The sequence below is a fragment of the Sorex fumeus genome, unplaced genomic scaffold, assembly GCF_029834395.1.
Source record: "Sorex fumeus unplaced genomic scaffold, SorFum_2.1 ptg000082l, whole genome shotgun sequence".
Lineage (NCBI taxonomy): Eukaryota > Metazoa > Chordata > Mammalia > Eulipotyphla > Soricidae > Sorex > Sorex fumeus.
This window is the reverse complement of record NW_026606139.1, coordinates 1099625-1109817: the sequence shown is the minus strand read 5'-3', so window position 1 is coordinate 1109817 and position 10193 is coordinate 1099625. Positions and strand designations below refer to the sequence as shown.

The following is a 10193-nucleotide window of genomic DNA, read 5'->3' as shown; positions in this document are numbered from 1 at the left end:
CCCCCTACCAAAAAAAAAAAAAAAACTCACAATTTTTTTATTGAATCACTGTGAAATAGATCCTTACAATGCTATTCATGATTGGATTTCAGTCATACAGTATTCCAACACTCATCCTTCCACCAGTGTACATTTCCCAGTGACAGTCTCCCCAGGGTGTTCCCAGGTTCCTTCCCATCATCCCCCACCCCCACCCCTGTTTGCCTCTGTGCGTTTCCTCTCTCTCTCTCTCTCTCTCTCTCTCTCTCTCTCTCTCTGCATTGTGGTTTGCAATATTGATACTGAAAGGTTATCAAAAATATCCCTTTACCGAGGGATACTGGGAACACTGGTGGTGGAAAATGTGCACTGGTGGACGGATGGGTGCTCGATCATTGTATGACTGAAATTTAATTGTGAAAATTTGTAACTGTATCTCACGGTGATTCAATTAAAAAAAAAGAATATCGCTTTACCTACTTTTATCTTTTTTTTACCTACTTTTAACCCTCAGATCTTGTCCAGAATGATCATTCCCAGCTATTATTGTCATACCGATCTCCTCTCTATCTTACCTACCCTCAGCCCCACACACACTTGTGAAAACCCACAAATTTATATACAATGGTAATAGTATTTTCTTTTTTAAAAAGAAAATAAAAAGCACGTAATTTTGCTGTTTCTGTTTTTGGTTTGGGGGGCCACATACTGCAGTGCTCTGGGGCTATTTCTGGTCCCAGATCTCACCTCTGTGCCATCTCTCAGCCCATCACTATGATTTATTTTTTTAAACAAGATCATACACCTCTTAATTTGATATTCTAGTCAAAAAACAGTTTCCTCACAGGTAAACAGTACTATTATACAGTCTAGAACATTCCAAAGAAAAAAATATCAAATATTAAATTAAGAATTAAGACCTAGGGGGCTGGAGCAATAGCACAGCGGGTAGGGCATTTGCCTTGCACACGGCCGATCCAGGTTTGATTCCCAGCAACCCATATGGTCCCCTGAGCACCGCAAGGGGTAATTCCTGAGCGCAGAACCAGGAGTAACCCCTGTGCATCACCGGGTGTGACCCAAAAATCAAAAAAAAAAAAAAAAGAATTAAGACCTAGTGGGTCAGAGCAATAGTACAGAAGGTAGAGTATTGGCTCTCTACCTTATGAAGAAGGCAAAGGGTAAACATTCTACCCTCTGTATGTGACTAACCCAGGTTCTATTATGAGCATCCCATACTGTCCCTCGAACACCAGCAGGAGTGAGTCCTGAGTGCAGAGTCAGGAGTAACCCCTGAGCACTGCCAGGTGTGGTCCCCACCCTACCCTCAAAAAAAAGCATTAAGATCTGGGGCCAGGGGCTGGAGAGATAGGATAGTGTGTAGGGTGCTTGCCTAGCATGCAGCTAATCCCAGTTGAATCCCCAGCATCCCATATGATCCTCCAAGACCCACCAGAGTGATCTCTGAGATCAGAGCCAGCAGAAAGGTCTGAGTAGTGCTAGTTGTGGCTCAAAGACCAAAAATGAAAAGGAGAGAAAGAAAGAAAGAAAGAAAGAAAGAAAGAAAGAAAGAAAGAAAGAAAGAAAGAAAGAGAAAAAGAGAGAGAAAGAAAGAAAGAAAGAAAGAAAGAAAGAAAGAAAGAAAGAAAGAAAAAGAAAGAGAGAGAAAGAAAGAAAGAAGAAAATAAAGAATATAGAATGCTTTTAACCTAGTGAGCAAAGAGAACAAAAGCGCTGTTGGCTGATTAATCCATCTGGGCAGAGAGCAGAGTCCCAAGCAAGACTCAGTCGAAATTTCCCTGGATTTGTTGCTGTTATTGCCATGGTCGTTGTTTCTTTGTCGCTTTGTGCACACCCAGTGGGGTGCTCAGGCATCCCTCTTGACTTAATGCTGGGGATCATTCCCAGAAGTATTCAGGGAACCAGATGATGTCAAGAATCAAACCCACCGCCTCCCTCATTTCCAGTCCTTTCTCTGTTTTTTCTCATAACAAAACACTGTCCCTGGGTTTCCAGACCCTGGAAGTTAGGAAAAAGTTCTCTGAGACATAAAAGATTGCTTTTACCACAGAGACAGTCTTCATTAATGTCTCAGGCTCGGAACCCCTAGTCCCAACCTGTGATAAGGTCAATATTTGTTATAAAAAAAAAATCTTTAGAACACTTCCCAAGGTCATTTATTATGGCTACCATGGGGAATGATGTTTGTTCATAAAACACATTGCCTAATATTTGTTTACGTCACTGTGAGAGACAGCAGCCCCATCTGTCTCTCTTCCCACAGCTGCTTGGACGCACGTGAGCCTGCCCCTTTCTAACCAACCCACAATATCCACCTATGCGCCTCCCATGGGTGATGGAGCCGGCTGGTGGAGGTAGAGGAAGCCGAAGGACATGGGGACATGAGGACATGAGGGGGAGCAAATGGAGACTGCCCACTGATGGTCCCCTCAACACTGCCAGGAATAATTCCTGAGTGCAGAGTCAGAAGGAAGGTCTGAGGGACTGGAACAATAGCACAGCGGGTAGGGCATTTGCCTTGCATTCGGGTTTGATTCCCAGCATCCCATATGGTCCCCCAAGTACCACCAGGAGTAATTCCTGAGTGCATGAGCCAGGAGTAGCCCCTGTGCATCGCCGGGTGTGACCCCCCCCAAAAAAAAGAACGAAGCACTGAACATCCCCCAAGAGAGTGGAATGGTGAGAGACAGAGCAGAGAGCAGAGACAAGAAGGCAAGTAGAATGAGGGCCACTAGCCTGCTAGAATCTAGTTGGGAGAGCTGAAAATGGGATTAAGGGGGAATTTTAAGATGAGCAAGGTCCATCAGTGAGATAAGATGGGCACACAAAGGAATAAGAATCGTGGGCACAGAATGGGAGTCGAACAGCCAAGAATAGTTGAGATAAGTACCAGGAGGTCTGCTCCACGACTTGGAAGACAGCAGCACATGCTGGGGGAAAAGGCAGCTCAGATAGAGAAGGGAACACCAAGTAAAGGATATTTGGAGGACTCGCTCGGGATGCAAGATGTATGCTGAAAGTAGACTATAAACCAAACACAATGGGTACTCAATACCTCTATCGCAAACTACAACACCCTAAAGGAAAGAGAGAGCAAAAGGGAATGCCCTGCCACAGAGGCAGGGTGGGGGCGAGGGGAGGACTACTGGGATCATTGGTGGTAGAGAATGGGCACTAGTAGAGGGGTGGGAACTCAATCATTGCATAATTGAAACCCAAGCACGAAAGTTTGTAAGTCTACAACTGTACCTCATGGTGTTTCACTAAACGAAGAAGAGTAGGAGGAGGAGGAGGAGGAAGAAGAAGAAGAAGAAGAAGAAGAAGAAGAAGAAGAAGAAGAAGAAGAAGAAGAAGAAGAAGAAGAAGAAGAAGAAGAAGAGGAAGAGGAAGGAGGAGGAGGAGGAGGAAGAAGAAGAAGAAGAAGAAGAAGAAGAAGAAGAAGAAGAAGAAGAAGAAGAAGAAGAAGAAGAAGAAGAAGAAGAAGAAGAGGAAGAGGAAGAGGAAGGAGGAGGAGGAGAAGGAGGAAGAAGAAGAAGAAGAAGAAGAAGAAGAAGAAGAAGAAGAAGAAGAAGAAGAAGAAGAAGAAGAAGAAGAAGAAGAAGAGGGGCCAGTCGCTCAGGATGTGAGATGTGTGCTGAAAGTAGACTATATACCTGCATTGCAAACCACAACACCCTAAAGGAGAGAGAGTAAAAGGGAATGTGCCTGCCACGGGGCGGGGGAGGGGGGGAGTTGATTGGGTAGGGGTTGTGGGAGGGACACTGGGAACACTGGTGATGGAGAAAGGGCACTGGTGGAGGGATGAGTACTCGATCATTGTATGACTGAAATGTAAGCACAAAAGTTTGTAAGTCTGTAACTGTACCTCACGGTGAGTCATTAAAAAATAAAAAATAAATAAAATATTTTTTTTAAAAAAGAATAGTGGGCCAGAGAGATAGAACAGGAGTTAAGGCCTCAGCACTACATATGGTCCTCAGACAGCCAAGAGTGGTCCCTGAGCATCACTGGGTGTGACTCCCTCCCCTCCCCCCCCAAAATAGAATAGTATACAGGGCTGGAGAGAGAGTGCAGGGGTTAAGGGGTTTTCCTTGCATGTAGTCGACACTGGCTTCTGACCCCTAAGTACCACCAGGAGTGACCCCTTAGTATTGCAAGGTGTGGCCCAAATCTCCGCCCCTCTCTGAGAGCCCGGCAAGCTACCAAGAGCATCTCCCTCACACGGCAAAGCCTGGCAAGCATCCCGTGACATATTCGATATGCCAAGCACAGTAACCACAAGCCTCACGATGGAGACATTACTGGGCCCGCTCGAGCAACTCAGTGAACAACAGGAGGACAGTGCTACAGTGTATGTGAAGGAGAGTATTTGTGTCCATGGGGATGGAACTGAGGAAGGAGCAATTCATCTCTCAGGCTGCCTTTCTCTGCTTCGTCTCCCTTTTCACTCTCTTTTCCTTCTTGGACTCATCTCTCAGATCCCTTCCGGAACCTTGTGTCTTTTCTAGTCTGTGGTGAGTCTCCAGCCAGTCTCCTCACTTTAAATTCTGCTGCCACACGAGTGACTCACAAATGTCCAGCCCCTGCTCAGACCAGTCTGTGAACTCAGACTCAGACATAACTGAATTTCTTCTAATGGGCAGCACATCAAAAATGGAATTCTTGGGTCTGGAGTGACAGTATAGGGGGTTGAACACTTGCCTCAAACACTGGCGACCCAGGTTCAATCCCCAGGTTCTTATATGGCCCCCTCAACACTGCCAGGAATAATTACTGACTGCAGAGTCCAAAGGAAGCCCTGAGTATGCCCAGGTGTGGCCCAAAAACCAAAGAAAAATAAATAAAATGGAATTTTTTCTTTCTACGAGATTTTATGTCACTTATTTAATTTACCATGCTGGGGATCAAACCTGGGGTCTCAGTGCTCTACCACTGACTGAGCTACATCCTGGCCCTTATCTTTCCATCCAAACCCACTGTTCCTACTGTCTTCTTCCCATCTCTGTTGGTGGAATTCTTTCTTTCCTGTTACTTGAGAGAGAAAAAAAAAATACACCTAGAGACTTGCATAAAACGCCCTTCTTTTTCTTTCCCCATGCGTCCAAATCCATCAACGTGTCTCATGTGTCAAGCTTCGATGTAGGGTCAGAATAAGGTCGGTCACCAGCCAACTCACCATCATCTCTTACCTGGATACTGTCCCAAAAATAAAGATGAGATTTTTTTTTCCTTGAATAACAGGAATAAAAGAATTCCACCAACAGAGATGGGAAGAAGACAGTAGGAACAGTGGGTTTGGATGGAAAGATAAGGGCAAGAAGTAGCTCAGTGGTAGAGCACTAACCATGTACTGCTGAGCCCCCAGGTTTGACCTCCAGCAGGGTAAAATAAATAAAATAAAGACTTCAGCCTAGGCAAGCAGGAGGGAGGACAGCAGAGCGGGGGGGGGGGGGGGGGGGGCGGAGAGGAAGCGGCACTTAAATACCATTAGAGCAGAAAGTGGATGGAAGGTAGTGGAGAGAGATAATGATGAGTCGCTGTCAGGGACACGAACGTCCACAGTCCAGTCTGCTCCCCCGAAGATGGTGGGCTGGAGGGGTTACCCTGACCAGCGCTGGACCGCTGACACTCCATCAACCCTGTGTCAGCCCAGGGCATGAATGGGGCAAGTTGGGACAGGGAGATTAACCTGGAGGCTCTCGCCCATTTGGAAATTATTATTGGGAAAGATGGTGGTGACTGAGGCTAGAAGAATTAGAAAAATAAAGTCAAAGCAAATTCCAGGCGCTTCATTAAATGATCCGGTGGCTGGTTGTTAAAGGGAGGGGAAGAAAGGTTTGAGGGGAAGGACTGACTGAAGGATGACGAGGTGGGGAAGGTCAGGGGAGGCAGGTTGTTGGGAAAGTGGATGAGAAATCATGTTTGGCCTCAGTGAATTGATGTTCCTGAAAGAAGTGGGTCTGGAACTGGAGGGACAGCACAGTGGGTAGGGAGTTTGCCTTGCACACAGCCGACCCGGGTTCGATTCCCAGCATTCCATATGGTCCCTTGAGCACCACCAGGAGTAATTGCTGAGTGCATGAGCCAGGAGTAACCCCCATGCATCACAGGGTGTGACCCAAAAACCAGAAAAAAGAAATTGGGTCTGGAGTGATATGCAGTCCACACAGGTTCATCCTGGCACCACATAAGTTCCCAAAGCCCTGCAGGTGGAGGAGGCTCAGAGGCTCTCTCCCTCCCTCCCTCAGCCCTGCCTGGGGCACAGAGAAGAGTCCGTGCTTATTTTTACCCCTGGGCTGCTTGCACGGGTCAGGACACCACGTTCCACCCTAAAGGCACCAGTGCCTCTGCCTGCCCCCCACTCTTGGCGGGTGTCCTTGCTGCAGTTCGCGCCTGTCCCCTCCTTTAGACCCAGCCCCTGCCTCCCTCCCGGCTGCTTCCACACCTGCCCAGGGGTCCTCTAACTGCCTCCTGTACGGGTGGGTGTTCCCCCAGCCCCCTTCTGTTTGATTGGTAAGTCCTGCTCTCCTGGATTTAAGCCTCTAAGCCCAGGGGTTCCTATCTACAGCCTATAAGCATGCAAACATCTCTTACTTCTGTTCATAAAGAGTCCCCAGATCTCCCTCCACCACCTTTCCACTGTCATCCTCCCCACCCTCCTCAACGACATTGATGCCTGGATTGTCATGTGCTGGAGGACAGCCAATGGAAGCCCCATACAAAGCACGCAGAGCGAAGGGAAGGAAAGGCATTTCCAGCGAAAGGTAGTGGTCAAGTAACTGGGAAACCAGGGGGTTCAGGTGAGTCCCCACCCTCACCCCACATCTCCAGGCTGCCCCTAACCCTCAAATGGTCACTGTCACTGTCACTGTCCTCCCATTGTTCATTGATTTGCTCGAGCGGGCACCAGTAACATCTCACAACAAATTGTGAGACTTCTTGTTACTGTGTTTGGCATATCGAATACGTCATGGGGAGCTTGCTAGGCTTTGCCGTGCGGGTGAGATACTCTCGGTAGCTCGCCAGGCTCTCCGAGAAGGGCGGAGGAATCAAACCCAGGTCAGCCACATGCAAGGCAGATGCCCTACCCGCTGTGCTACATTAAGAAAATAAAAAAGAAATAAATTTAAAAAAAAATTTTTTTTTGCTTTTTGTGTTACACCCGGCGATGCACAGGGGTTACTCCTGGTTACTCCTGGCTCTTCACTCAGGAATTACTCCTGGTGGTGCTCAGGGGACCATATGGGATGCTGGGGATCGAACCCGGGTCGGCTGCGTGCAAGGCAAACACCCTACCCGCTGTGCTATTGCTCCAGCCCCTTAAAATTTTTTTTAAAAAAAGAGTTAACTGACACCACTGTTCCCCTCACCATTTGAACATACATGCTTGGGACTATGGCAACCTCAACAAGTTGGAGAACAAAACGCTAACAGTAAAGAATCAAAGAACAAAAATAAAAGAATCAATTTATTGATATGCTCACTCACTCAGTGGATGAGTTCTCGAGTCACTCTCTTTGCTCCCTATGACCTTATGTCCCTGGCATGCTTAGGAATGAAGTGGGTCAGACACTCAAAGACAGAACCATTCTGCGCACATTTATTCTCAATCACAGGTAGGACAGGGAAATAGAGTTTGCTCCAGCTTTTTTGCCTGGCCCTTCTCTGCCTCTGAATTTCTGCCCTTGGGGTTGCTGGCCCTCACTTCCTCTGTGGGTGCTCAGTGAACTGCACATTTCCAGGGAGATGGTCTCCTCTGTCTCAGGGTCAGGAGAAATGTGCAGAAGGCTGAGGTTGGCCCGTGGGTTGGTGCTGTCCCCAAGGGGCAGCTCGGAGCGCAGAGATGCAGGGTGGAGGTATGAGTGTGGGGGAGGGGCGGCGCTGTTTTCACCCTGCTGGGCTTTGGGATGGCTTCAAGGAAGGAAGTGGAGCATCTGGCTAGCAGAGCAGGGGTTAATGTCCCTGCTCTGTCCTCCCAAAAGGTCAGAATGTTCCTCTAGACTCAGGCAGGAGGCTTGGGAAAAATACTGTCCTTCACCCAATGAATCAAACACCACATTGAAGAGGGCAACCCAGAGACAGAGATCAAGGCCAAGACCGGGGGGCGGAGGTGGGAGGGGTGTAGTTTGCTCAAGATAAACCTCTCTGCAGCATTAATATCATCAAAATGGCAGCACTCCCCAAACCACTGTACAGATTCGATGCAGTCCCTACAAGGACACCCAGGACATTTTTCAAAGAGATTGGAGGGCTGGAGTGATAGCACAGCGGTAGGGCATTTGCCTTGCGCGCAGTCAGCCCAGCTGAGCCAGATTCGATTCCTCTGCCCCTCTTGGAGAGCCTGGCAAGCTACCAAGAGTATTCAATATGCCAAACACAGTAACAAGAAGTCTCACAATGGAGACGTTACTGGGCCCGCTCGAGCAAATCTATGAACAACGAGAGGGCAGTTTGTTTGCAGATTAAACACCCCTGAAATTCATATGGAATACTAAACCCCCCAAAATGGCTTGTTACTGTGTCTGGCATATCAAGTACGTCACGGGGAGCTTGCCAGGCTCTGCCGTGTGGGCGAGATACTCTCGGTAGCTTGCCGGGCTCTCCGAGAGGGGCAGAGGAATCGAACTCGGGTCGGCCATGTTGGCTGCGTGCAAGGCAAACGCCCTACCGCTGTGCTATTGCTCCAGTCCCTTCCACAAAAGGCCTACAGCACCCGGTATTCCCAGGCGGTCTCCCATCCAAGTACTAACCAGGCCCGACCCTGCTTAGCTTCCGAGATCAGATGAGATCGGGCGTGTTCAGGGTGGTATGGCCGTAAACCTTAGATCAATAGAACAAAATTGAATATCCTGAGACACACCTTCAGGTATATAATCAGTTAATCTTAGATAAAGGAGCAAAAAATATGAAGTGGAATAAGAAAAGCCTCTTCAACATGTGTCATGGGAAAACTGGTCAATTACACTTAAAAAAAAAAATGAACTCAAACCTCTAACACCATACAGAAAAGTCAAACCAAAATAGATTAAAGACCTCAACATCAGATCTGAATCCATAAGGTAGCACTGTAGCTCTGTCCTCCCGTTGTTCATCGATTTGCTCGAGCGGACACCAGTAAATCTTCATTATAAGACGTGTTGTTACTGTTTTTGGCATACCTAATACGTCACGGGGAGCTTGCCAGGCTCTGCCATGCAGGCAGGATACTCTCAGTAGCTTGCTGGGAACTCAGAGAGAGGCGGAGCAACTGAACCCAGGTCGGCCACGTGCAAGGCAAATGCCCTACCCAATAGGTACATAGAGGAAAACATAGTCAGAACTCTCCATGACATTGAAACAAAAAGCATCTTCAAGGATGAAACTCCATCAACCAAGCAAGTGGAAGCAAATATAAACAAATGGAACTACATTGAATTAAGGAGCTTCTACACCTCCTGGAAGAGAACAGCGCAGAATCTCCTGCCCCCGCGCCTGGCTGTCCTTGCTGGGGCCCCTTGAGGGGGAGCGGGTTGGGTTTCCCTCCCCGCCCCGACCAGGGCTCCGGCAGCCAAAGACCTCCAGAACCAGCCACCACCATGCTGAGACCACTCTCCGCACACATGAAGGTACTGGCAGAGGAACAGAGGCATGCGGGTCCCGGGCCTGAGATCTCCAAGCCTACTTGGATCGGATCGGGGCTGATTATCCTCCACCCAGATCCTCCAAATTCCAGTAAGCGGGGGTCACACCCCCCAACTGGCCCCCTGGCGCCGTGTAATCCCATCAATGGCCAAAACTCAGAGACTATAAAACCCAGCTCCCGGAAGCGACATCTTATTATCTCATTCCTACTTTGGACAAACTGACAGGCTACCGAATGTAGCCTGCCCACATGGCAGAGTCTGGCAAACTCCCCGTGGCATACCCAAGATGCCAAATACCAGTAACAATGAAGGGTCTCATTCTCCTAACTCTGAAAGAGCCTTGAATATGGCACTTTTTTAAAAATCTCAGGGCTAGGACGAAGGAGACGTTACTGGGGCCTGCTCAAGGCAATCGATGAATAACAGGATGGTCGTGATCGTGATCGTGACACCTCAAATGAAATGATTACTAGTATACAAAGACAGCCCATGGAATGGGAGAAATTGTTTGGCCATTAACCATCTGATGAGGGGGGTTAATCAAAGATATATAACGTACTTTGAGAACTT

At 48.0% G+C, this 10193-nt stretch overlaps 1 non-coding gene across 1 annotated transcript; it reads right to left on the bottom strand.

Moving 5' to 3' along the window:
• Positions 1-8701: 8701 nt before the first annotated feature.
• LOC130039116 (5S ribosomal RNA) lies at positions 8702-8820 on the bottom strand. The gene has a single exon (XR_008794832.1). It is a non-coding gene; the product is annotated as a 5S ribosomal RNA (ribosomal RNA).
• Between the last annotated feature and the right edge of the window lie 1373 nt (positions 8821-10193).